This window comes from Octopus sinensis, linkage group LG8, assembly GCF_006345805.1.
Source record: "Octopus sinensis linkage group LG8, ASM634580v1, whole genome shotgun sequence".
NCBI classification, from domain to species: domain Eukaryota; kingdom Metazoa; phylum Mollusca; class Cephalopoda; order Octopoda; family Octopodidae; genus Octopus; species Octopus sinensis.
This window is the reverse complement of record NC_043004.1, coordinates 92,506,906-92,534,433: the sequence shown is the minus strand read 5'-3', so window position 1 is coordinate 92,534,433 and position 27,528 is coordinate 92,506,906. Positions and strand designations below refer to the sequence as shown.

Genomic DNA, 27,528 nt, shown 5'->3' with positions numbered 1-27,528 from the left:
CAACAGATTTTCTACAGAAATCATAACCAACAGTGATTTTGTTACAGCATTTTGTTTAATATATTTTGTAATATATTATGGTTCATGAACGAAATACGGCGTCCCTACAGGTCATTAGTATGCATTATATTTTCCGTTATATCTTTTCTCTTTTAGTGGTTTTAATTATTGGATTGAGGCCATGCTGGGGCACTGCTTTGCTGGATTCAGTCGAACAAATACTATTTTCAAATTAATTATTTATTCTATCGATATCATTTGTCGAGCTGGTAAGCTACAGGGACGTAAGCAAACCAATATCGACTATCACGCAATGGGGAAAACTAGCACAAACAGACACATACATACATTTGGGCTTCAACACAGACAGGTTCCTTACAACAGGCTTCTCACAAGGTATTGGTCGGTACGGTACTATAGCAGAAGACACTTGGCCAAGGTGCTGTGCAAACCAGGTGTTTGTAAAGCGAGCTTCTTAACTGCGTCGATCATCATTATTATTACTTTTTATTTTAGATAGGAATCCATTATAAACACTAGTAGCGTCTGTGGACATTCCAGTGTTATTTTGAGTGGCTGTGTGGTAAGTAGCTTGCTTACCAACCACATGGTTCCGAGTTCAGTCCCACTGCGTAGTACCTTGGGCAAAGTATCTTCTAGTATAGCCTCGGGTCAACCAAAGTCTTGTGAGTGGATTTGGTAGACGGAAACTGAAAGAAGCCCGTCGTATATATCTATATGTATATATATATGTGTGTGTGTGTGTTTGTACCTCCAACATCGCTTGATAACCGATGGTGGCGTGTTTACGTCCCCGTAACTTAGCGGTTCAACAAAAGAGACCGATAGAACAAGTACTAGGTTTACAAAGAATATGTCCTGGAGTCGATTTGCTCGACTAAAAGGTGATGCCCCAGCTTGGCCACAGTCAAATGACTGAAACAAGCAAGAGAGTAAAGAGTATAAATAATTTGTTCTGAAATTATATTAAAAAAAAAAGAAAAAAAATTGAACCTTGTCCCTTGGGAATCAAAATGTCTGAAAGTTATATTATTTGGTGTACATTTGTCAAACTTTTACCTTGAGAATCGTTATTCAATATTTATGTCTTTCCTCGAGAAGTAAATAATCTTGAAAGTGGAATAGAATCGAAGACATATTCTATATACAATATCATTCTACAGGGATGAAAATTTCACAAATTTAAACTTGATGTATTATAGATACAGTACTGATTTCCAAACGCTGATGATCCAGAATGTATTATAATTCGCATAATTTACGAGGAGGAATACACAACTACCACGGACGTCAGATTACTTTAATGATACGCTTCACTGAGTAATACTATTCACAGTATTAATAAACTTGTATCATTTATACTAATGTACTGGTATCTGTATTTCATTGAATTATTTAAGTAAATTTAATATTTGTTTAATTAAGAGTGTACTGACAAAGGTGACCATCATAGTTCGGAAAAATCAATGATCAAGAAAGGCTTTGGAACCCAAGGTTCCAGAAAATTGGCCTTCTATCTGTAATTCTTTATGACCTTGTCAGGGAGAAGTTCGTTTGTCGGGACAAGAACTCGCAGTCCCTATAATGACGTACAGAAGTTACTCCACTAAATTGTAAAATCTAATAAGATGCAAAATCAAAACAAACAAGCAACAAACACGTCAATAATTTAGGGGAAGGTATGATTATGTGGTTAAACAGATTTCTTGTAACGATATGGTTCAGGGTTCCATCCCACTGTATAACAATTTAAGCAAGTGTCTTCTACTATAATTTCGAGCTAGTGAAGCCTTGTGTGAAATTTGGTAGGCAGAAGCAGTTTAGAAGTTTGTCGTATGCATGCGTTCATAGATGTATGTATTTATGCATGTATGTATGTATGTATGTATGTATGTATGTATGTATGTATGTATGTATGTATGTATGTTATATGATTCTGATAAATGCATCAGTTTGTGTGCACGCGCCTGCTTACGTTTATGGTACTTAAAATTGGTGGTCATTTATGTGTCCAAAGCGGTTCTTTTGTACAGCGAGTACTGGAGCCCAGTATGGCCGCAGTCAAATACCCGGTAAAAGACCAAATGAATATATATATATATGCACTGAACACTAAACAACAAACACTTTCTTAATCCAGTTTAATTCAAAGCAGACCTAAGGCACAGACGCTGATGAAACTGCACTGACAATCTTGCAAGGTTGCATCTGCAACGGTGTGCAGTCGCTGCAGTGGAAGCACGTGAAGGTAATGGTTGTATGCTGTAAATAACTGTAAAATACATTATCGCTGTGCAAATCTCCATTCCCTATATTATTTATGTTGTTTTACACGCTACGGGACCTTTGCAGTCATGCGTAGGACGCACGGAATTACATAACGAGAAAATTTACTAATGTCTCTCAACTTATTATAAGCACGGTCAACAATTGCGGACCGGTGTGTTAACCGGCATCTGCAAACAAACTTAGGGCAAACAGGGTGTCCGCCTGAATAATATATCCCTGTAAACTGACTATATATATATAGCTCTCTCCCTCTGTATATATATATATATATATAATATATATATATATAATATATATATATATATAGAGAGAGAGAGAGAGAGAGAGAGAGAGGGAGGGTTACGAAAAAACGACAAAAGACGAATACAGGAGTGTACAAAACAAACAGATGTATTAGTATAACGCTCAGGAATAGAAAAAGTCTTTTACGTTTCGAGCCTACGCTCTTCTACAGAAAGGGACACAGAAAACAAGGAGAGAAAAAAATGTGTGTAGTGGCTAACGATCTATCATGATATATATATATATAAATCGCCTGAAATTGTAAATCCGTTCTAAAACTTAAAAAGGTTGAAGGTTAAATGTACACGGTCAATGCATGCCAAAATCGAAAATATTAAAATGATGTATGGGTAGCTCAAAGAAGCGAATTCTTAAGTCCAGAGATCAAATTCATACATATTCTACAGCCATTTCAGGACAGGTATTTCAGATTGGGTGAACTATTTGTACCCATCTCGAATATATACATTTCCTTCATCAGGGATTATTTGAAAAGTTTAAAAACTTATTTAAGAGATTTTAAAAGACTTCATTCTTTGACCAGGTACCCTATGTTGCGATAAAAATTTGTTCAGATAACTAAAATAAATTCTAAAATGCGGGTTAAATATACTACAAATCTTACAGAAAGATGATGCATTTACGGCTATTCTAAAACATATAGGGGATGAAACGTCGGAATTTTGGTTTTAATTATCAACATGGGTTGGCTATACATTAATGAGAAAATAATTTCAAAGTTGAAAAATACCTGTTTACAAAATATTAAACCATCCGAAATCTTATTTAATAAAATTTTTCTACTTGTACGAAGTATATTAATGGATTCTTTAGTACATAATCTACACATTCTTATGTTTGTGGGGGTTACTTTGGGATTTTATTGACCAATCTAGTTAAAATTTTTTTTCTGCTTTGGAATTATCTGCGTGTCTGGCTAGTGCTGTTGAATTTTTCGTACTCGGGTTTGTAAATGTATTTTTATGCCCCCTAAGTCTATTGTGCTCCCTATGTAGATTTTCTTGGGTTCTTTTGAGGTACTTACTTCACACCTGTAAAGTTCGTTATTTTTTAAGCAGGAAACTTTTAACGGGCAAAATTTTGAAGATCAGCAATTACAAATTTGTCTTTTATGGAATTCAGATTACTACACTCCTGATTACAAATTAATGGATTCCATTTCTTCTTACATCCTTTTGATATGTTCGATTTTGCAATGCATTGACCGTGTACATTTAACCCGCAACCTTTTTATGTTTTAGAACGGATTTACAATTTCAAGCGATTTCATACGGATATATATTTTATATTTATATATCTATATATGTTTTATATATATTTTTTGTATTTATATATTATATATTTTATATGATAAATTGTGTCTTTTGAAAAATATATTGAGGAAAATAATCTATTTTTTGGTTGTCAATATCTCGAAGGTTACCTTTTCATTGAATCCTACATTACTCGATATTCTCTTAGGTCTATTTACCGAGCGCGCTAACTTATTGTTCTGCATAGGAAATTCATTTCCTTCTATTTTCTTCTTATATACATACATATATTTATATATACAGGCGCGGCTGTGTAGTAAGACGTTTGCCTGCCAACCGCAGGATTCATGATTTCGGGTTCAGACCCACTGCGTGGCACCTTGGGCAAGTATCTTCTATACATATAAATTTGACATGGGCGATTCTTTCTTGTCTTGTGATTCACGGTCAAACAGCTGCGTGGAATTGCACGGAAAATTACACATATGTGTAGAATGATCCGGTGCTGTTGCTGGGCTGTGTATTTTTCCATAGCTCCCATCTTTACCGAGGTAATCTACTATAATAACACTCTTGTGTTTATGAATGAGAAAGGAAGGGGTGATAGATGAATGAGGAAAGAAGGGATGATGTCATATTTGGTAGTAGGATGATGAAAATTGAACGCTGAAAAAATAAATCAAACAGCGTTTCAATTCTGTGTGAATATGTGTGTGTATGTAAAAGTGGGGGTATGTGAATGTGTGTGTGTGTGTGTGTGTGCTTGTGCGCGCGCAATGGAAGTGGGAGGGTTCATATTTGTTCGCTTAGTATTTGGGTTTATTTTTTGATATGGTTGAATCTTGTTTTTTTTGTTGATCAATTGTTTTTAGCGTTTTGACCGAAAATAAGTCATTCTGAAATTGTTTTTTAACACAAGCGTACCCGAACAAGTGGAATGCTTACACAGAACAGGATTTACAGCCACATCATCCAAACCGACCGGGAGAAACCGGGTTTAGCTGCTAGTCTACTATAAACTGGACCCGAGCAAAACCTAACTAGTGGATCTGACAGACGGAGAGGGATAGAAGCCCTTGTATCTATGTCCATCTAAACTTAGTGGTTCAGAAAAAAGAGGGCAATAGAATAAATACAAGGTTTTAAAATAATAAGCATTGGGATCTATCCATACGATAGAAGTTCAAGTCGGTGCTCTGTCATGGCCGCAGTCTAAAGACTGAAACATGTAAAAGAATAAACAAAATACAGTCATCCATGTATGTATGTGTGTATGCATGTGTGTATGTATGTATGTATGTATGTATGTATGTATGTATGTATGTATGTATGTGTGTATGTGTGCGTGCGTGCATATGTATGTATGTATGTATGTATGTATGTATGTATGTATGTATGTATGTGTGTGTACCTGTGTGTGTGCTTCTGTCTGCGTCCGTGCTTCTATTCATGTACACACACACACACGCACACACATATATACAAAGCAATCGATCCATCTCTATATACCATATGTGTACGTACATATGTTATATATACATATATATATATATATATATATATATATATATATATATATATATATATATATATATGTATGTATGTTTGTATGTATGTATGTATGTATGTAGTATGTATGTATGTATGTATGTATAAATCATCGATCCATCTCTATATACCATATGTGTACGTACCTATGTATATCCGTATATATATATATATATATATAGATATATATATATATATATTATATATATATATATATATATATAATATATATATATATATATATTATATATATATAATACTTAATTCAAAATAGCTGTATTTCAATCAATTATCTTTCGTAAAATATAAATAATATAAATGTTGTATTTCTAATAGATTATGTTTTCGATTTCTTTACATCGTTTATCAATCAATTTTCTAAGAAATAATGTAAATTTTATGTCTTCAATTTCTTTATAAACACCGACGAAAGTAGAATGATATTATAGATAAACTAATATGAAAGCAGCCGACGATCAATTTCACTAAAGCGCATGCGTTAAGTGATTGACGATTTAAAATAGTTCAATAAGAAAAAAAACCCTCAAAACAACAACACTCTTCACTGTTCTTAAAACTATCACCACCACTTTCATTTTTCCACTATTCCCATCGATGATACTAAGACAGCGACGTCGACGACGACATGATGTCTACGACGACATGACGTTGACTTCGACGGCGGCGGCGGCCTCGGCGGCGGCGGCGGCGGCAAGGACAACGAAGATGACAAGGACAACGACGACGATAACGATGACGACAATAACCACCAGCACCACCACTACCAATTTTACAGCGACAACAGTTCTCTGTCTATCATACGCGTGTGTGTATTCGTGTATCATTTTATATGTGCGCCAATTTGGGTCGTTGAAATAAGTACCAGTTGAAGACGGACCGATGCAATAGACTCATCCACCCCCACCAAAAATTGCTGCCCTTGTGGCAAACTTTGAAACCATATGCACGCAAATGCTCTTGTCTTTCTTCTACCCCTCGAGTTACCATGTCCCCGCCGGTAAACACGCTTTCTTCTCTATCTCTCTCTTCTCACTCTCTCTCTCTTTCTCTCTTCTCTCTTCAGCTAACCACTTCACGGCGTAATGTAAGCAGGCACATTAGTAGATTTGAGTTCAAATTCCGCCGAGGTCGACTTTGCCTTTCATCCTTTCGGGGTCGATAAATTAAGTACCAGTTACGCAGTGGGGTCGATGTAATCGACTTAATCCGTTTGTCTGTCCTTGTTTGTCCTCTCTGTGTTTAACCCCTTGTGGGTAGTAAAGAAACAAATATTGTATATCATTATCCATTCAGAATAAAAACCAAGGGGTATCGTGTTTCATGGTTGTACGGCTAACATATCTCACATAACGTTATTATACAGGTTAACGTGACGTTAGATGATGTAGAAACTAACATATGACGTCACTATAAATATGTGATGCGCACCAATCTGAAAAAACAATACGTGATGTCACATGATGCAGACGTCACATCCCTTGTAACATGTTACAAGAGATGTGACGTCAGGTGAAAGAGACTAATTAAGCTGAAATTATATTGAGATAAACATGTGAGGTCGGATGATGGAGAGTTTAATATATTATGTGAGAGAAGTTAAACGGATGTGACGTAGCACGAGGAAGAGTTTTAACACATAGCAACAGATAAAGTAATGATCAATTAATAGGAGGTATCACGTCAGATGATTAGCGTTTATCATATGATGTTAGATTATAGAAAGGTTGACATTTGACTTCAGATGATGTAAAGATTAACATGTAATGTACATGAATATATATATATATATATATATATATATATAATAACATGAATATATATATAACTAGCAGTATCACCCGGCGTTGTTCGAGTTTGTAAGGGAAATAACTATATAAGCATTTTTAGAGAGTTATAGCCAAAAAATAGCAAAAAATGCATTAAAAATGGAAAAAATGATGGTAAATTTTTTTTAAAAATCGTTGACTTATCGTAGACATTTTTAGAGAGTTACTTCCCTTATATAATAGCGAAAAAATGCATTAAAATGGAAAAAATGATGGTAAATTTTTTTTTAACTCGTAGACTCATCGTAGACGCGCGCTAATACCCAGAAGGGCTCGATATGAATCACGACTATAAGATACCCGGTTTTGGTTAAACTGCACCGCAAAATGTGGGAGTAGTTAGGAATCTAAATCGTAGGAGACAGACACTCACACAACTTCACCTTTATATATAAAGATAACATGAATATATAAGTTAACATGTAAGATATAGAAAAAACCTAGAACGTTAAATATGGCATAATATGACGTGGCGTTTAGCAGATCATGCTAAATAATACAGAGATGAATAAGTAACAGTAGATGACGTGGAAATTCGCATGCTGTGATATGAAACCTGGTGTATATACTCAACAACTTATATTGCACAGAAAAATTCTCTCTTGCTCTTACTGTCTCTCTTTCTATTTTTCTCCGTGTTTATCTGCACTTTACAATACTGACTGCTTAGTTTTCGTGCTGAATCCGATACTGCGTCCAAACCATTAGGTTTGTGATGTTCTGTACATAACTAGGTATAAAAGAGATATTGAATATCACACGTAACTGCCAGTACTATGTTAGTGTCTATGTTATGACTGTGCGTCTATTATGGCTAAGAACAGCAGAGATTAAAAAGATATTACGAGGAGATTCTGGTGCCAAGACGAAGCTGAATAGCATATGGAAAAGCAAATCCATGGGTTATCCGACGAGACTCAAAATGTACAAGTCTATGGTGACTTCCATCCTTCTGTATAGATGTGAGAGATGTACTCTCACAGCTGACATGGAGCGAAGAAACCACGCATTTGAGCAAATGTGCTTCAGAACGCTACTATACATCCCATACACATAACACAAAAAGAACGGCTTTGCCCCAGGCAGCAAATCAACAAATATGCTAGCCCATAGAAACCACTCCTTTGCGCAGGTAACAAGACAAAAGGCGGCGAGCTGGCAGAATCGTTAGCACGCCGGGCGAAATGCTTAGCTGTATTTCGTCTGCCGTTACGCTGTGAGTTCAAATTCCGCCAAGGTCGACTTTGCCTTTTATCCTTTCGAGGTCGATAAATTAAGTACCAGTTACGCACTGAGGTCGATATAATCGACTTAATACCTATGTCTGTCCTTGTTTGTCTCCTCTATGTTTAGCCCCTTGTGGGTAATAAAGAAATAGGTAACAAGACGAAAGCTTGCCTTATAAGGCCATGCATCTCACCACAGCATCTAATCCCAAACCATTCTCCAAAGTACAGCTGAAAAAGGGCAAAAGAGAGGCAGAGAGAATATTAAGGACTGGACAGGTCACAACACCGTTACACTGTTGCGCAGGACAGAGAGCAGCGGCCAGCGGCGACGGCTGACAGCAAAAGGCTCTAGGGTGAGATCCACCCGACTGACTACATCAGGTAAGGGAACTTAATAATGATGATAATGATGATGATGATGATGATGAGGATGACTATGTCAGTGGGAAGAATGAAGTATGTTCTATGAAAATACTCAGCCATTCTCAAATCGAAATATTACATGTAATGTCATGTGCTAAACTTTCCTTCATCTGACGTTACATGTTAATCTCTGCGTCATCCGATGTCACATGTTCATCTCAGTATCATCTAATGTCACATATTGAACTCTCCATGATCTGATGTCAGTTAGATATCCACCCCACTATACATTAATAAATATGTGTTTGTGTGTTTGTATGTGTGTATGCGCGCGTATGTGTGTGTGCGTGTGTGCATGTTCAGGGTATATAATAACTGTCCAGTAGGAGGCCGATGCGAGGCTGAAGGGGTTGTTTATGAAGCTACAATGATACTTGGACTTGCTATCCGAAGTACCAGTAATGTACCATCCAACAGCAATATTAGCAGATTAACCAGATCTCATGCCAGTGCAATCGCCACGCCTAGAGTCAATAACCAGTCCGGGTCTAGCATCACAGAGGGCGTAAGCAATGACCCCAGTACCACCGCCACAAATAATGAACAAACCATTGTCATAGACACACACAGAGTGACCAGATACACAACATATATTACCACCCGTACAATCGCCACACCTAGAGATGATGACCAATCAAAGACCAGCGACATGGAGAAGGTATCCGGCAGTCCCAGTGCCACCACCACAGATGATGACCGTCCCCGCAGCGTATGTTACCAAGGGTGCGAATATGGCCACGCCCCATGTTTGTAAATATATTGGATCTGCCAGTACATCTTTCAAACGACGTTTTCTTAACCACCAGTCATCCTTCAGAGTCCCAGAAAGATGGTTTGTCATGTCCCTGGCCCGTCATGTGTGGCACCTCAAAGACCAAGGGCGCCCGTGTGATATCATGTGGAAAAGAATTGATCATCCAGGCCCATATATTAACGGAAGTGGCCGTTGGAAAATTTGGATCGCAGAGACAGCAAAATTCTTAAGGACTATACGAAACCTGGCGTGTTAAATAATTGTAAAGAATCGTTTTCTAAATGTGTCCACTTCAAGCGCTACCAACTGGGAAATTAGATCACCTCGTTTGCTGGTTAGGATTTTTCGGGTCTATATGGATTGTTTATATCCTCTAGTTCAGGGGAGACAACATGTCCTCATTAAAGTTTTTTGTTTTGTTTTGGTAAGCTATATTTCTCGCTTTCTGAGCGTTTCCTCACGTAGCGTTTCCCCGACGTAGAAAATTCAAATTTTTGTTTTTGTATAGAGTATAAAAAGCTTTCCACAAGGCTTTGGCTTTGTGGGTACACAATCTTAGGCAACTCTATGTCCAAGATAAAAGGTTTTTGTAAGTATGTATTCTGTAACAATTACTGCTCTATTCTTTAGAGTGTGCTTCTTTTCTGATATATGTGTGCGTGTGTATGTGTGTGTGTGTGCGTGTGTGTGTGTGTGTGTGTGTGTGTGTATGTGTGTGTGTGTGTGTGTGTTTGTGTTTGTGTTTGTATTTGCACACACACATATTTATCATAAACGTGAAAAAATTCTTTGGAACAGTGTATCTCGTAGCACACAAATCAGTAAATAATAGCATGCAAATATTCTAACCGAAAGGGTTTATGAACCACTATTTACATGATATTACTTTGTGTGCTGCAAGATCTATTGTTCCAAATATAGATGCTAACATGCCCATATACATATATCAATCACGAATATACAAAGCAGCAACATAACTGAGAAAAATGGCGGAAGATATTTCTGGAAGATTTGTCTCAAATGATGTCAGCAAATATTAGCTTGAATATGCTCGCACACATCTCTCTCTCGCTCTTTCTCGCTCTCTCTCTCTCTCTCTCTCTCTCTCTCTCGTCACACAGACACAGACATACACACAAACTTGCGTACGCTCACAAAACTTATATATAAGCGTACAAATGAATCGGTAGAATGGAAATGAAGAGAAGAGGTTACTATTTCTGGAAGATCACGTCCGGACAAATAAATGAAGATCACAATTACTAAGCTCGAGCTGCTATTGACGACGCTGACTGTTTGCTATTTGTTCCAGTTATGTGACGCAATTATTCATCGATATCCCACCTGCTTGTTCGGTTGTAATGGAAACACTAACGTTGATAAATATATACTCAAGCTTTTTTATAACAGCATCAAACACGTGACTATGTGCCTCATGTTAGCGCTGCGTATATTTTTTCCTTTCTTTTAAATCCCTTAAAATCTTATGAAGAAGCAGTTTGTTTCTAAGTAAGAACTAAACTCCATATTCCGGGAAATCCCATTTAAGCAATGGTGAAGAGATAAAATACTGAATGTTAGAAAGGTCTTGAATGTTTTTACTCTTCCATTTACAATTTCTATTTACAAACTGTCTATTCGTCGATTGCATTCTTTGCTTGGAAAACCAAACTATTTGTTCTTACCAGTTAGACATGTTAGTCACATAAACGTGTGAACTAATATTTATAAATTTGTAATACAGGCGGAAAAGGTGTATGCTTCGAGGCAGTTGTCTACAGATCAGCTCTAACACGTTCATTTTTAATAAAACGTTCGCACCTGCCAGGTAATTTTCTTCTCTGATCCAAAGAATTGCGTTGGGCCTCTTACGTTTATATTGTGCAGAGATTTATGTGTGGATATTGAAACCAAATGGTTCACAATATAACACAATGCAACATCAAGTGGAGACAGTTGGAAGACCTAACCTCAAAAATAGTAGGAGGTGCATGAAAAGAACCCCTCCGCTTAGGTTTCTACATGAACATTAAGAGTAAAATGTTTTCCACTTGTCCTCATGAGCGGAAATTTATACATGTTAGTTGGTAGAATGTATAAGGGTTAGCTCCTCCTCCATTAGTGATCCTCTCACCGTAAATGAGGAGTTAATATTCTCCAAACACCAAGTGCTTAAATATAAACCCTTATACCCAAACAAGTCTATACGCGACCATACATGATTCTAAATCCCTCTTCACCTATCTCCCATCTCACTCTTCCAACTCTATCCTATTCCTCCTCTCTCTCTTTATACTCATGTCACCCACTCGACCTTATCCTATCCTTCTGTTAACACTGTCAAACACCACATACACCTGGATGGGGGCGGTATTTTGCTGAAATGCTGGTTAAAAAAGATAGAGAGGAACCAAAGGAACACAACTCTGATGGGCCAGACTCGTTCCTTTTGTCCGGTTTATCTGCTTCCTTTGACTGTGTTCCATCACCCATAGCTTTCCATACAACAGTCACGGCCTATGATTGCCAATTCATCTGTCCATTCCTGAAAACTTGACAGCTTGAAATCGTTCCGAAATATACGAATACCTGTTCCATTTTTCTGATCCAGGAAAATTATTGGGCAACAAATTATATATATATATATATATATATATAATATATATATATATAATATATATATATATATAAAGTAAAGACTATTTGCCAACATAATGTGGCTGTCCCGAAAGAGCCCATGTCACTGATCTTTTAGCTCCGAGAAACATCGTTTCTCGGAGTGTGACGTATGTCTATACGTCACACTATCTGTGTTCTTATATTTTCGAACAGGGAGCTCAGCATTCCCATCAAGCACAAAACAACATCTGTAGACTAGATTCTGTCCAGTTATTGCTCTTTATCAACGCAGAGGAGATTCTTTGAGAATAGGATAAAAAAACATTTTACTATTACAAAGCGACCAAAAAGATTTACCTTTGTTATACGGTAGCGAAATAAAGAGAATATTCCATTCCAAATTATATTGTTTATTATGATCTTTTAGATACCAGATTAATTTACTAATCCCAGTATTGTTACGTTTATTGATATGTCTAAATGTAGAGTAATGATTAGACATTCTTTTGGACCACTCAGATGAAGAACTACCTACATAAAAAGAGGTGTCAAAACCGGAAGTAATTTTACATTGATAAATAAAGTTTCTAGTCTTAGAATTACTGCGATTGGAGTTGACTTCAGAAACAATAATCCCGCTGGTATAATTATTTAAAGAATGGTTAGTGTTAACAAAATTAATGTTAGTATCTTCATTAAGTGGTTTTGTATTTATCAACTTATTATTATGTGAAGAGATGATTTGTGAAAGATGCATGTATATATGTGTATGCATATGTGGTGTGTGTGTGTGTGTGTGTGTGTGTGTGTGTGTGTGCGTGTGTGCGTACGTGAGTGTGTGTGTATGTAATCCATTTATGCTCAACATTCTTTACTATGTTTCATTATTTTTGCCTTTTGAAAACATGTGGACTGCTACCGTATGTGAGTGACACTGCTATCGATACTCATGCTGGAAGGACTTCACGAAATGCGGCTCTGATGGAATAATTAACAATTGAATTCCTCGTTAGAAACCAATCGTTATGAATTCGCTCATGTCATTGACCTAACAACTCTTCAACTCTTGGATTGTTGGCATGTAATTATAAGTTCGTCGTCGTCATCATCATCATCATCATCAACATCTGCATCATCATTCAGTAGCCTTAATTTTATTGCGTGCTTTTACTGCATTGCCGAGCGCTGCTCTGTGTGCCTAGAGTTTGTGTTGCGGTTTGTTTCGGTGTTGCCATTTTTACTGCATTGAATGTGCTCTACGTAAGATGTGTGAGGTTCTTAGCATTAATATTTTCTTCTTTATTCATAAGCCCTCGGATTTTTGATACTCCTCCTCCTCCTCCTCCTATTACTACTACTACTACACTACTACTACTACTACTACTACTACTACTACTACTACCACTACTACTACTTCTTCTTCTTCTTCTTCTTCTTTTTCTTCTTCATGCTGGCCTTGAGCCAAAACTTGAAGCAAATATTATTATTATCTTACATATTAAAACTGAAAATATCTGTGTGTGTGTATGTGTAGCGGTATGTCCTCGTTTTGCGCTAAAACGGCTTGACTGATTTTTTAAAACTTCACACACACATTGCTTATATGTTTGGGGCGGTTTTAAGTATAAATTAATTTCGAAAAAATGTTTGGGTAAACACCGGGAAGAATAACATTTGGGCGTGAGTGAACGGTGGGAGTAAACTTTTTAATCTTCCAAGGGAAATAACCCATTCCCTGCTAGAAATAACCACCAAGCTAAATAACCTATTCATTTTCAGTATGATTATCTCTTAGTATTTGAACTATTTTAGTTATTTTCTCAATTTATCCAATACAACGCTTACACAAGTAAATAGTATTCTTCTAAACAATAGATCCACTTATATCGGTTAGTGACTTATTCCCGAATATACCAACACAAGCGCTGCTGAGGGTAATATTATCTAGGAACGCACAAAAGCTTTTTTTCACAGTTAATTACTTTGAATTGTTATCTCATACCTGATTAGCCCGTTATTACGTAAGATTTTTCACGATTTTAGTATACATAGCATATTAGTATTTCCTCCTAAAATCTATATACTTTGGGTACGTATTAAAGCCCTTTTCGGGGCTACTTTATTTGAATTCTTACTATAGGGTAATTAATTTCATGTTATTACATAACTGACTTCACAATTTGGGTATTCATAACTTATTGGGAATTCCTAAACACATGATCAATTGTAAGAAGTTCGGTATTCTCAATAAATACACAAAAACCGTTGTAATGGCTACATACTTTGTATTGTTGTTACTGGATTAGCGAAACAGTTATGAGAACGGAACTAAGGGATAAGCCCGCTTTCCCGGGAATCACAGGGTATTTCAGCTACTATATATATATATATATATATATATATATATATACTTATTATAGCCTCAGGCCGACCAAGACCTTATGAGTGGATTTCATACTCGGAAACTGAAAGAAGACTGTCGTATATATGTGTGTGTGCATGTCTTGTGTTTGAACCCCACCATTACTTGACAACTGATGTTGCTGTGTTTACATTCCCGTAACTTAGCGGTTTGGTTAAAGAGACTGACAGAATGAGTATTAGGCTTACAAAGAATAAATCCTGTAGTTGATTTCTTCGACCAACAGCGGTGCTCCAGCATGGCCTGAAACAAGTAAGACAATAAAAATCTATGCCATTTTAATCCCGAGCACGGCCGGGTATCTCTGCTAGTTAGTATTATCATCATCATTATTAGTATTATTATTATTATTATCATTATTATTATTATTATTATTAATTATTATTGTTAAAGTGTGAGCTGACAGGATCGTTAGCACACCGGGCAAGATGCTTATCGGTATTTTGTCTGTCTTCACGTTTCGAGTTCAAATTCCGTCGAGGTCGACTTTGGCTTTCATCCTTTCGGGGTCGATAAATTATGTACCAATTAAACACTGGGATCGATATTATCGACTAGTCCCATCCCCCAAATTTCAGGCCTTGTAACTATAGTAAAAAGGATTATTATCATTATTATTATCAAGTTGGTTTGCTGGCAGAATCGTTAGCACGCCGGACATAATGCATGGCGCATTTTGTCTGTCTTTATGTTCTGGGCTGAAAATCCTCTGAGGTCAACTTTGCCTTTCATCTTTTCGTGGTTGATAAAATAAGTACCTGTGGAGCCCTGGGGTCGATATAATCAATTATCCCTCTTCCACTAAGTTTCAGGCCTCGTGTCTATAGTAGAAAAAAATTAAATCGGGGTTGACAAAATAAGTATCAGTTGAACAGTGGGGTCGATGTTATCGACTTATCTCTTCCTCCGAAATTGCTGGCCTTGTGCCACAATTTGAAACCATTATTATTATCACCATTAAGATGCTGCTGCTGCTGCTGCTGCTGCTGCTGCTGCTGCTGCTGCTGCTGCTGATGATGATGATAATGATAATTTTTAGTAATCGTTCTTTCGATGCAATTCTAAGCGCGTCTATGTACGTTTTGGGTCTGTAATGTTTTGTTGTGATATATTTTTGTTCTTTTCTGTATCAGAAAAGCTCTAGGTAATAAGTGTGCAATTCCAAGTGGTGGTATTTTCACTATGTTAAACGTATGCTATGTCCTGGGGTTTTGGATACTTATTTGCATGCATACCTTATACTCGTTCACAGAGTCCTATTTTTATGGTGTTTGTTTCAGTTCTAAATCCAGATTAGTGTTACTCTTGATTATGATGGAGTTTAGCGAAACGAATCTTTCTTATTACGAATAGCGTCTGTTGAAAGAGTCAAAACCTGTATATCCCAATCGGAGGATAATTTCGTAGTCTTTATTCGTGGAGTTAGTATTGGTTGGGTGAGGTCTCTGAGATCATGTGACGAGAATTCATGGTTGGATAATGTTAAAGAGAAATGACGCCATATGCGTCAGAGAAGTTTAGGGTCATAACCGAACCCTGGGGCACACCCGAGTTGATGTTTGCATGATGTTAAGATATTTAGATGTTTGTTTCTATGTATAGCCGCTAGTTCTGTGTGAATTAGGACATGAAAAATCGTGAACTGTGTCCCTCACATGATCTGTTAAATTCTGTATCACTGATTATGTAGTGGACATATATGGTATCCATATTGTAACCAGTATACCAATAAACATTTCTATTCAATTTCTAAACGAACAACAAACAGAGAATTTACAACTATGAAATGTTAATAGCATGGTCTATTAGGTTATTGTGCATCCTTTGAAAATCTAGCGTTACTTTTTATGATCAAAGCTATCATATATTTAATAATTTCAGAAATCTCAGTAGTGCTAGAGATAATTTAGAAATATGAAAAGGTACATAATATGTAATAAATTACAAGTAGACGACAGACTTGATGATTCATTTATCGTTCAGTTGAAGATATTACGAATTCAAATTATCATTGGGATAACGTCATCACCTATTACCTTATCTGTCATTGATTGGTATCGTTATCATCGTTCTATAAGCCGGCAGGCAAGCTGGTAGAATCATTAGCATGCCAGATAAAATACTTGAGGAGCATTTCTTCGGACTCTATGTTCTGAATTCAAATTCTGCCGAAGTCGACTTTACTTTTGCTGCCGATAAAACGAGTATCAGGTGAGGGCTGGGGTTGATGTAATCAACTAGCCCTTTCTACCTTCTGCCTACAATAGAAACAATTTTGGGGGTTGATAATCAAAATCCTACCACCTGAGTTAATACCAGCTCCTAGTCCATGGTTGATTTAAAGAAATCTCTATTGCAAGTATCCAGAACAAGATATCGAGAACGGGTTTTTAAGAGGCAACCGACACGCTTTATACGTCTCAAAATGGCCTAAAATGCTATAGCAAAACCACTTAACCTTGTCATCTCTAATAGATATGGACTCCTATCCCATCGAGGATCCACATATCAACGATTACTAACACGTAAACACATCCTATATCCTTAACAGAAATCCCACAGCCTTTATCTATAGTCAATCTCTGTTGTCCGGGTTACATTCAGTACTCAAACTTCATACACAAATATAGTGTTGGGCATCAACAACAAAATCCCCAACAAAACTCTTTAAAGTCGTTTGCTTCTTTTCACACTCTCCGATCCCCGACAACAATTGTTTCTATATCGAAGGCATGTATTTTAATTCATCCCTCTCATAATTCATTTTCCTCAATGACTTCACACTTACAACTCTCACACTTAGCCATTACATATACCAACAGTGTAGAAAGTAAATCTTCTGCAATCTTAAGCTCTCTGCACCAATAAAATTAATCCTCAACATGCATCGATGACCAACATGCATATAATCCATACAACTTCATGAGTCTTGCATAAATCTATATATATATAAAGCTGAAATTGTCTGTGTGTGGCAGGTTTGGTAGCCTTCAACTAACACTATCTCCTCCGAGACCCTACAGGGCAAGTTGACCAAAATTGAGAATATGATAGAAGAAGGCTTGCTCTTCATTCCGTAGAAGATAAAATTCAAATCGGACCATGTTAAGACCAAAAATTATTTACATAAAAAGGTGCTTTTTTTCTATGAAAATCCCTATTCTTTACGATTTTTTGACTGCTGTGTCGCCATTTTTCGGTGTATTTCAACCAGAAAATGTTCACTTAAAGAGAATAACAAGCTACATAATGCAAAAGTTTTACTTTTCAAAAATTCTAATTCTAAAGGGTCGAAACAAACCCGAGCAACGCCGGACGATACTGCTAGTATTGGTATAAAACTATCTCCAGCCATCTCCAGATTTCAACAATTAATTCTAGTTTTTTTTTTGTAACCATAAATACGGTTGATACACAAAGTATCGACATGAGAAAAAGTGCTGAACCAAACTATCGAGTTATATTAAATGTACACTTAAATTAGGAAATCTGTAGATTGTTGAACGCATAGACAAACTGGAAATCAGCCAAATGATGATCCACGCAGATTTAAACCGATGAGCTATATGTATCCGTTCAAGTAGCCAACCTTTGGTTGGAAGTAATCTAAAGACAGGCAGATGAAACTCTGACTATCAGAATACTGCGAGCTGGAATTATTACTATATATGTTAAATATTTGCTCTCCCAAAGTCAGTGAGCTTTCTTTTCCTATGTTCGTAATACACACACATACACACACACACACACACACGGGTATGTGCGTGAGTGGATCTGTGTGTAGGTGTTAATTAAGGTAAGATAATGGACTATTTCTTTCAGGTCAAACAGAATACTACTTTATAATTCCTGCTATTCAATAATTTTAATAATTATTCAATCCCTTCTCTGCTTGTTTGTTTGCGTTTATTTTCTAATTTTTCTTCTCATTTTCATAAAGTATTTTGTCTTAGAAAATGAATATTTATTCATATTTCTGGATTTCAAAAGTTATTCATTGAAATAACGTTATCTTAATGTTTATGACGTAATATTTATTGTTTAGTTTGAATGCTGTTATGTTTTATATTCTGCTTTTTAGCTGTCTTTAACATTTTTATATTTATACCTTAATATTTGCTGCTTCGTCTAAGTTATCTTATGTTTTGGCTTATTTGTGTCTCTTTTGCTCTATGTTTATGCCTTAATATTTATTGTATAGTTTATGTTGTGATATTTTGTTTTCATCTGCTTCATACACTTATTTATGCTTTGCTGAGGATTTTTTCTTCTGCTGGTGCTTATTATTTTTTATTATTTTCTCCAACATTTCTCTACGTTCTGCTAGCAGCTATTGTATATAGATTTATCTCTTCAATGACGTCTTAAATTCCCCCATCGATCAAAGATTTTATTAATATATTCCAGATTCTCAATCCATAGCACTTTGTTCTCCGTTTCAAGTCTTTTGAAATACGATTGGTTTTATTTTATACTCCATAGGAAATAACTGAAAAAAGTCTTTATTTTATCACACCACACATTCACAAGCATATGCGTTATCTGTGCGTGAGTGTGCGCGTGTATGTATGTTAATTTTTTACCCCTTATATTAATATATGTATAAAGTATGTAGAAAGAATATATATATATATATATATATATATATAGATATATATATATATATATTATTACTGTGAATATAGAAGCTCCTATATTTATACATATGTATTTGTTTCTATGCATGTATATCATGCATACCCGTTTATACATCTATATATATATATATATATACGTGTGTGTGTGTGTGTGTGCGTGTGTGTGTGTGTGTGTATATATATATATATATATTATATATATATATACATGCAGACATATATATTAGGTTATCCCATAAATAATGCGGTTTTTTCAACTGCATGAACTAAAAGTCACAGGGGGATGGGATGAACTACCAGCATCAACTTGCTATAGAAGCAGGTAGTAATTTTATCTTGTGTTATTCTTAGTGCAAGTTTTGAAGAGTACTTTTCTATTATTACAGTTATTTTTCCAAAGCTGTAATGGAAATGACACAGGAGCATATTCGGCGCATTTCGTTTTATGAGTTCAATAAAGGCAACAACACAACGAAAATTGCAAGGAATATCAATGCAGTATTCGGGGATCGGACAATAAGCGTATGCCAATGTCAACGGTGCTTCCAGAAATTCCGAACCAAAACAACACCCTAGAAGACAAGGTTCGTCCTGGAAGATATGTAGGGCTCGACGACGACGTCTTGTAAACCCTGGTGCAACAAAATCCAATCGTAACTGTTGAACAATTAGCACAGAAGCTTGGATTTGGACATTCATCAACATGAGTGCAATCAGAAAAGTCAGAAAATTGGATCAATGGGTTCCTCACAAACTCTACGAGTCTAATCGTGCGCAGAGAGTGAATGTACGCTCTTTTTTGTTGTCACGTCTCACGAATGAAACTTTCTTAAACCGAATAGTGACTGGTGACGAGAAATGAGTACTCTATAAAAATGTCAAGGTTTATCCCATTTTGAACTTTGAAACCCAAACTGAACGATGACAAAGGAGATCTACTGCGAGCAGCTTCAGCGGCTTAAGTTAGCGCTAGAAGAAAAAAGAACATCTTTGGTTTGAAGGCGAAAGTTGTTCTTCCATAAGGATATTGCTCAGCCACATACAGTGAGGTTGACATTCCAAAGGCTGGAGCAGTTTGAATGGTAAACGATGCCCCACCCATCATATTCACCGGACATTGTCCTTTTTGATTATCATTTATTACGCAGTCTTCAAAATCATTTGGAAGGAAAAAAATATGAATTCTGTAGACGAGGTCAGAACAGTACTGGAAAAAGTATTTTTCGTGACCGACAAGTGAATATTGGAAAAGGAGCCCTGCAAGTCTCCCAGATAGATAGAAGAGTAGTGTAGACTATACTTTAGGTTAAAAAGAACTTTGTTTATCTTAATCCTGAAAAATAAAAGAAGTATTAAAAAACCACATTATTTACGTGATGACCCAATATATACATAGAAACCTATATATATATATAGGCGCATGGTGAAGGCGCATGGCTCAGTGGTTTGAACGTCGAGCTTACGATCGTGAGGTTGTGAGCTCGAATCCCGGACCGGGCTGCGTGTTGCGTTCTTGAGCAAGGCACTTTATTTCACGTTGCTCCAGTTCACTCAGCTGTAAAAATGAGTTGCGACGTCACTGGTGCCAAACTGTATCGACCTTTGTCTTTCCCTTGGATAACACTGGTGGCGTGGAGAGGGGAGGAAAATAAATATTTTCAGGCTTTGTAGAAGCATCTGGATTGATACTATATTTGTGTGCGCGGATAATGTGTAACTGTATAATAACATCTACCCAAGTACCACCCCGATGCTGCAGTCGAGACAATATTTACAGGCAAATACCGCTTTATGTTTTAATGTTAATATACTTACCGCTCCTTATCAACCACACACTAATAGTAACAGGAGTTAAGTAAACAATGCAAAATGGGGTGAATTTCTTACCTGAAGAGAGAAAGAAAAAAGTCAACTGTGAGAAATACGAATCAAATATAGTATATATATATATATATTATATAATATATATATATATATATATATATATAATATATATATATATATATATATCTATATATATATATATATATATGTTTATATATATATATATCATAATATGAGGGAATATTATTCCAAACTTACAAAGAAAAATTTTATTTAGAAATACTAAATCAAATTTCACAAAATATCATAATATATATATGTAAGAAATAGAAAAAAAACACCTTTTATCAATTCAATAATGAAAAAATTAATTTATTAATTTGAACTTTACTTAATCATTGTTATATGTTTTATCTTTCTATAAGATGTAATTTTTCTAAATAGTATAATTTAATTTTTCATTATTGAATTGATAAAAGGTGGCTTTTTTCTAATTTATACACACACACACATATATATATATAATTAACCCAAAAAATGGTACATGCAAAGTATTAATAATACGCTCAGGGAAGGAATGAAAGAAGAAAGATGTTTTACGTTTCGAGTAAAGCTCTTCTTCAGAAACAGGAGAAAGTGAAAGGTCCAAAAAGAAAAGGAATATATATATATTCCAAAATGTAACTACAAGTGGATTGTTGGCGGTTTTTTCCTCCGTCTTCCTTTTCTTTTTGGACCTTTCACTTTCTCCTGTTTCTGAAGAAGAGCTTTACTCGAAACGTAAAACATCTTTCTTCTTTCATTCCTTCCCTGAGCGTGTTATTAATACTTTGCATGTACCATTTTTTTGGTTAATTATATATAGTCAAGTGCTAGGGTCGATGTAATCGACTATTCCCCTCCCCAAATTTCAGGCCTTGTGCCAATAGTAGAAAGAATTATCGAATGCTAAGAGTCTTAGCGCTATATGTAAGCAAATCTTTGAATCCAATCGCTTAAAGTTTTTATTATATCAGGGTTGATTTATCGGAGAATTCTTACCTAATAATAGGTTAATGATCCTCCAACTGATTTTATCAACCATATTTGTAAAAATATAGGTCGATCATTTACATTGGTTTCCACGAAGGTAGGTTTGGTCGAGACATTTTTCACTCCGTGTTTTAAATATTCTAATTTTGTTCGTGCGTACACTTATAGCCTATTAAACTAACGATTTGATAGCCTATTAAACTAACGATTTGATAGCATTTAGCTAAATCACATGGTATGATTAGTGCGAATTGGCAGTGTCGTTAGAGCGTCCAATAAAAAGCCTTGTCATAGTTGTTCTAATCCGCATTTCTAATCCGGTATAAATAAAGACATGCACTTACCCCACCCCTAAGAAATAAAATTCTAGAATTATCTGAATCCGATCGTTTAGATATAATATTCAATTCGTTGTTTTAAAGAAAATGCTGAAATGAAACAAAATCTTTCAGTATCTTAATTTATTACACACACACACGGATATATATATATATATATTATATATATATATATATATATATATATATATATATATATATAATATATATAATATATATTATATATATATACATATATATATAATATATATATATATACATACATATATATATATATATACATACATATATATATATATATATATAATATATATATACATACATATATATATATATGTGTGTGTGTGTGTATATATAACTATATACGTTATCTCTCTCTCTCTCTCACTCTCTCTCTCCTCTCTCTCACTCTCTCTCTCTCTCTCTATATATATATATATATATATATATATATATATCCGTGTGTGTGTAATAAATTAAGATACTGAAAGATTTTGTTTCATTTTAGCATTTTCTTTAAAACAACGAACTTTATTAACAGGAACAACTTAAGAACGAGCATTGCATACATGATAATGAAATACTTAATGATATAGTCATTTACTGGGAATCTATTGTGACACGAAGATGCATATCCAAGCATCTTGAATAAACAGAGCAGCTTATAGAAATATCAGTAATATATAGGAATTGATATGTTTTTCCAATGGCATACTTAGTTTCTGGTACTAAGTTGATTGATAATGCAATGCCAAAAATTGTACAGAATTGGAAATGCAAACAAAACAAAATCAAAACAAACAGAACAATTGCTATCTGTTGCGGATATTTGTGTAATCAATATAGTTTTCATCGTTTAATGATTGTCCAAGATTACTGGATATATTAACTTCTTATGATGTATTATCTCAAAAGTAATTTATCATTTAATATGTATATATGAGTGTGTGTAATTAAATATACTTGTATGCATTCATGAATACATACACAAACATGTATGTGCGTGTCTATGTGTGTATATATACGTATATACATACATTCATTACCATTATTGAATGCCAAGAAGGTGGCGAGCTGGCAGAATCGTTAGCATACCGGGCGAAATGTTTAGCGGTATTTCGTTTGCCGCTACGTTCTGAGTTCAAATTCCACCAAGGTAGACTTTGGTTTTCATCTCTTTGGAGTTGATGAAATAAGTAGCAGTCAAGTGCTAGGGTCGATGTAATCGACTATTCCCCTCCCCAAATTTCAGGCCTTGTACCAATAGTAGAAAGAATTATTCGAATGATAAGAGTCTTAGAGCTATATGTAAGCAAATCTTTGAATCCAATCGCTTAAAGTTTTTATAATATCAGGGTTGATTTATCGGAGAATTCTTGCCCAATGACAGGTTAATGATCCTCCAACTGATTTTATCAACTATATTTGTAAAAATATCGGTAGCTGATATGAGTCTATATTTCGATATGGCTTGCTATATATCCCTGTGATGTCACTGCAGCACGTATAAAAGCTTCATTTACATTAGATTCCACGAAGGTAGGTTTGGTCGGGACGTTTTTCACTCCGTGTTTTAAATATTCTAATTTTGTTCGTGCGTACACTTATAGTCTATTATACTAACGATTTGATAGCCTATTAAACTAACGATTTGATAGCCTATTACTAACGATTTGATAGCCTATTAAACTAACGATTTGATAGCATCTAGCTAAATCACATGATATGATTTGTGCGAATTAGCAGTGTCGTTAGAGCGTCCAATAAAAAGCCTTGTCATAGTTGTTCTAATCCGCATTTCTAATCCGGTATAAATAAAGACATGCACCTACCTCACCCCTAAGAAATAAAATTCTAGAATTATCTGAATCCGATCGTTTAGATATGATATTCAATATAAATTTATGTAAGAATACTAATGCCGTCCAAAACAAACATAATTGATGAATAAATAGAAAAGACAAAAAGAAACAAACAAACCCACATTTTCATTTAAATCTAACAACTTTTACCACCTAGAAAATAGCAGTTACAACTCCAAAGAATAGCAACCCAAACTAAGGCGGCGAATTCGCAGAATTATTAGCATGCCGGGCAAAACGCTTAGCGGCATTTCGCTCGTCCTCACTTTCTGAGTTCAAATTCCGCTGAGATCGACTTTGTTTTTCGTCCTTTCGGAGTCGATAAATTAAGTACCAGTCGATGACTGGGATCGATATAATCGACTTACCGCCGCTACAAAACTGCTGGCCTTGTGCTAAACTCTGAAACCAATAAAACCCCAAACTATAAAAAGGCTATTGTACAAACTGAAAATAAAATGCATATTGAAGCAAATGGAGCATATGAATTTCAGTTCGATAATCAGAATGTATAGCTAAACGTCGCAAAAATATGAGATCGTGGTAATTAGTAAGAAAGTCTTAAGTAATACGCACAGAAATAGGAGGAGGTCAACCGACTTCCAACAATGGAATAAAAATAGAATAGACATTAGCTGGTTTAATAAGATTAATAATAAAAATGAATATGACCTAATTTAATATCGTCGAATATTATACCTTCATCCCGAAACCTCTACTTTTAATTTCATAGAATTTGCCATGATATATAATAATAACATATAACAATGCTATAAATATTATGCACGCTAGGAAATCTCAGCACTTCAATAATGATTCTGCCTGGGTTAAGATATTCAAAGCATCAACTTCATTCGATATCAGTATGTGTTCGTTTGTCAGTACGATGATGAGCGATCATATTGGTTTATAAATTCTAGATATAATTATTAAGAAATTTATTACAGCAAATATTGGCTCATGTAATTTCAGTGTAATAGCTATTAATGCTAACCTTAATATCGAAAAATTCTTATTAGTTACCGCAGTAAAACACTAAACTAATTAAAATCTTCCGTATAGAAATATAGTCTCCTGCCATCCACTCACTAGTTTAAGAAAAAATAACCCCTCCTGAATAATGATATCAAAAGAAAACTCTCTTACTCTTCATCGAATAAAGAAATATTCGATATTTCTTATCCCTACATCAATAAGTAAATAGATCAAAAGATAAGATCGCATATGCCCCAAATATTCTCTATTCAATGGTGACAAGCATTTTTGTAACATTATCGAATCCACAAATAGTTTTTTCATTAAACTTTAAATCTAATATTACTACAATCATCCTAGCTTTAATAAATAAGCTTTCATAATCATAAGGATATAGATAATAATATTCAATAGAAATTACTTTAAACAAAGTTTCAACTCTAATACCCACATGGAAATCTTAATTATCTTAAATTAACTGTACAAACTTTTGCCTGCGTCACCAGCCAAGTAAAGCTGAAACAATTATATATGAAATAGAACTCGGAAACACTATCATTTATGTATAGCGGAACAGTAAATTTAACCAAACATACTTCAACAATGCTTCTGCCTTTAGATATACAGAAAAGTATAACAAAATCATCCACTTAATCCTGTCTTTGAAAGAATAAGTCGTTGATTTTGTCTCAAGATGGAAGATCTTCTAAAGATGCAAACTATATAGAAACGAGACATAAACCTGCTGTTATGCGCAGATTAGAAGAGTCTCATATCCTCCTTTGGCTCTCAGCGAAGATCAATTCCAATGATATCGACAACATAATCTCTGCAGAGCTTCCTGATCCAGCTTTAGACAAAGAACTATACGAAATAGTTAAAGCAAACATGGTACATGGTCCATGTGGGCGTGGATTCAACATAAACACACCATGCTTGAAGGACAGCATATGTTCAAAAAGATTTCCAAGGAGGTTCTCACAATAACATATAGCAATACACTACCTGATATTTTCAATTCTTTATTGGGATTTCATATAGCAGAATGAATCAATATATATTCACCAAGAAAAATCACATTGTTTATATTTCCCTCCATCGGTTTTAACACCCTAATACACAATCCTTTATCTCAGGATGCTTTATAATATTACACTTTTAGGAACCTTTGCTCCTAACAAAGAAAGCTGAAACGTAGAAGGCAGATATTCTCCAAATACAAGAATAAAAAGAGGAAAAGAGGATAAGAATTTGCGAATACGGCCGTAAGCCGTTTTAATCTTAATGCTGCTTGCAAATTACAGTATTTGTATAGAAAGAGATAAAAGCAGTTTCTGTACGTTTGCATTTATATACAAGAGATGGTTATGTTTGACTGTTACATCAGTCGGAATCGCAGCAAGAAGAAAATACGTCTAATCACTTTGGCTGCGCCGTTCAAAAGCTATAGATCTAATTCTCCCACAAAGCAACACCACAACGTGCGCCATCGAGTAACCAATGCATGAGACAACTGGTTTCAAGGGAGGTAACTGTCAACACACTCTTTGAGATCTATATTATTCTTCCCCTCTTTCGCCTTCAAAGTCATATATCTTTAAACCCTTCGTCTGTATTTTGCAGGTCTTTTTACCTTACCTACTTCTTAGTATCAAAGGGAAATAACTAACTTGTAACGCCTTTTCTCTTTAATGAGGCGTACTCCTTTTAACTAATATCTGAATATCACACATTTTATGGAGATTTTTATGAACTGGTTGAATTTATCCTCTGATGATTATTTACACAATCTGAGCATGAATATTCTAATTGCAGCATAATATCGCTAATGGACTATATCAGTATATATATATATATATATATATATATATATATATATATATATATATATATATATATATTATGCAACCACACACTCATGTATGTATGTATTATATTTGATTTTTGGACGATGGATTTCGAAGTACAGAGAAAATTATAAACATTAGCATATCAATTTTGGGTTGAGAAAACGTTTTGGATAGAAAAAAAGAAGGCTGTCACGGGAAAAACATTTTTTCATGCTATTATTTATAGATATATGCGAGCTTCGACATTCATTATTCCAAGAAAGAATTATTTCCCCTCTCTCTCTCTCTCTCTCTCTCACTCA

At 35.1% G+C, this 27,528-nt stretch overlaps 1 protein-coding gene across 1 annotated transcript in view; it reads right to left on the bottom strand.

Moving 5' to 3' along the window:
• Positions 1–21,145: 21,145 nt before the first annotated feature.
• Positions 21,146–27,528, bottom strand: part of LOC115215246 (potassium voltage-gated channel protein egl-36) — a 351,927-nt gene continuing 345,544 nt past the window's right edge. The window contains exon 2 of the transcript XR_005000445.1: positions 21,146–21,232. The gene's annotated coding sequence lies outside the window, so the exon portion shown is untranslated. The remainder of the gene's footprint in view (positions 21,233–27,528) is intronic.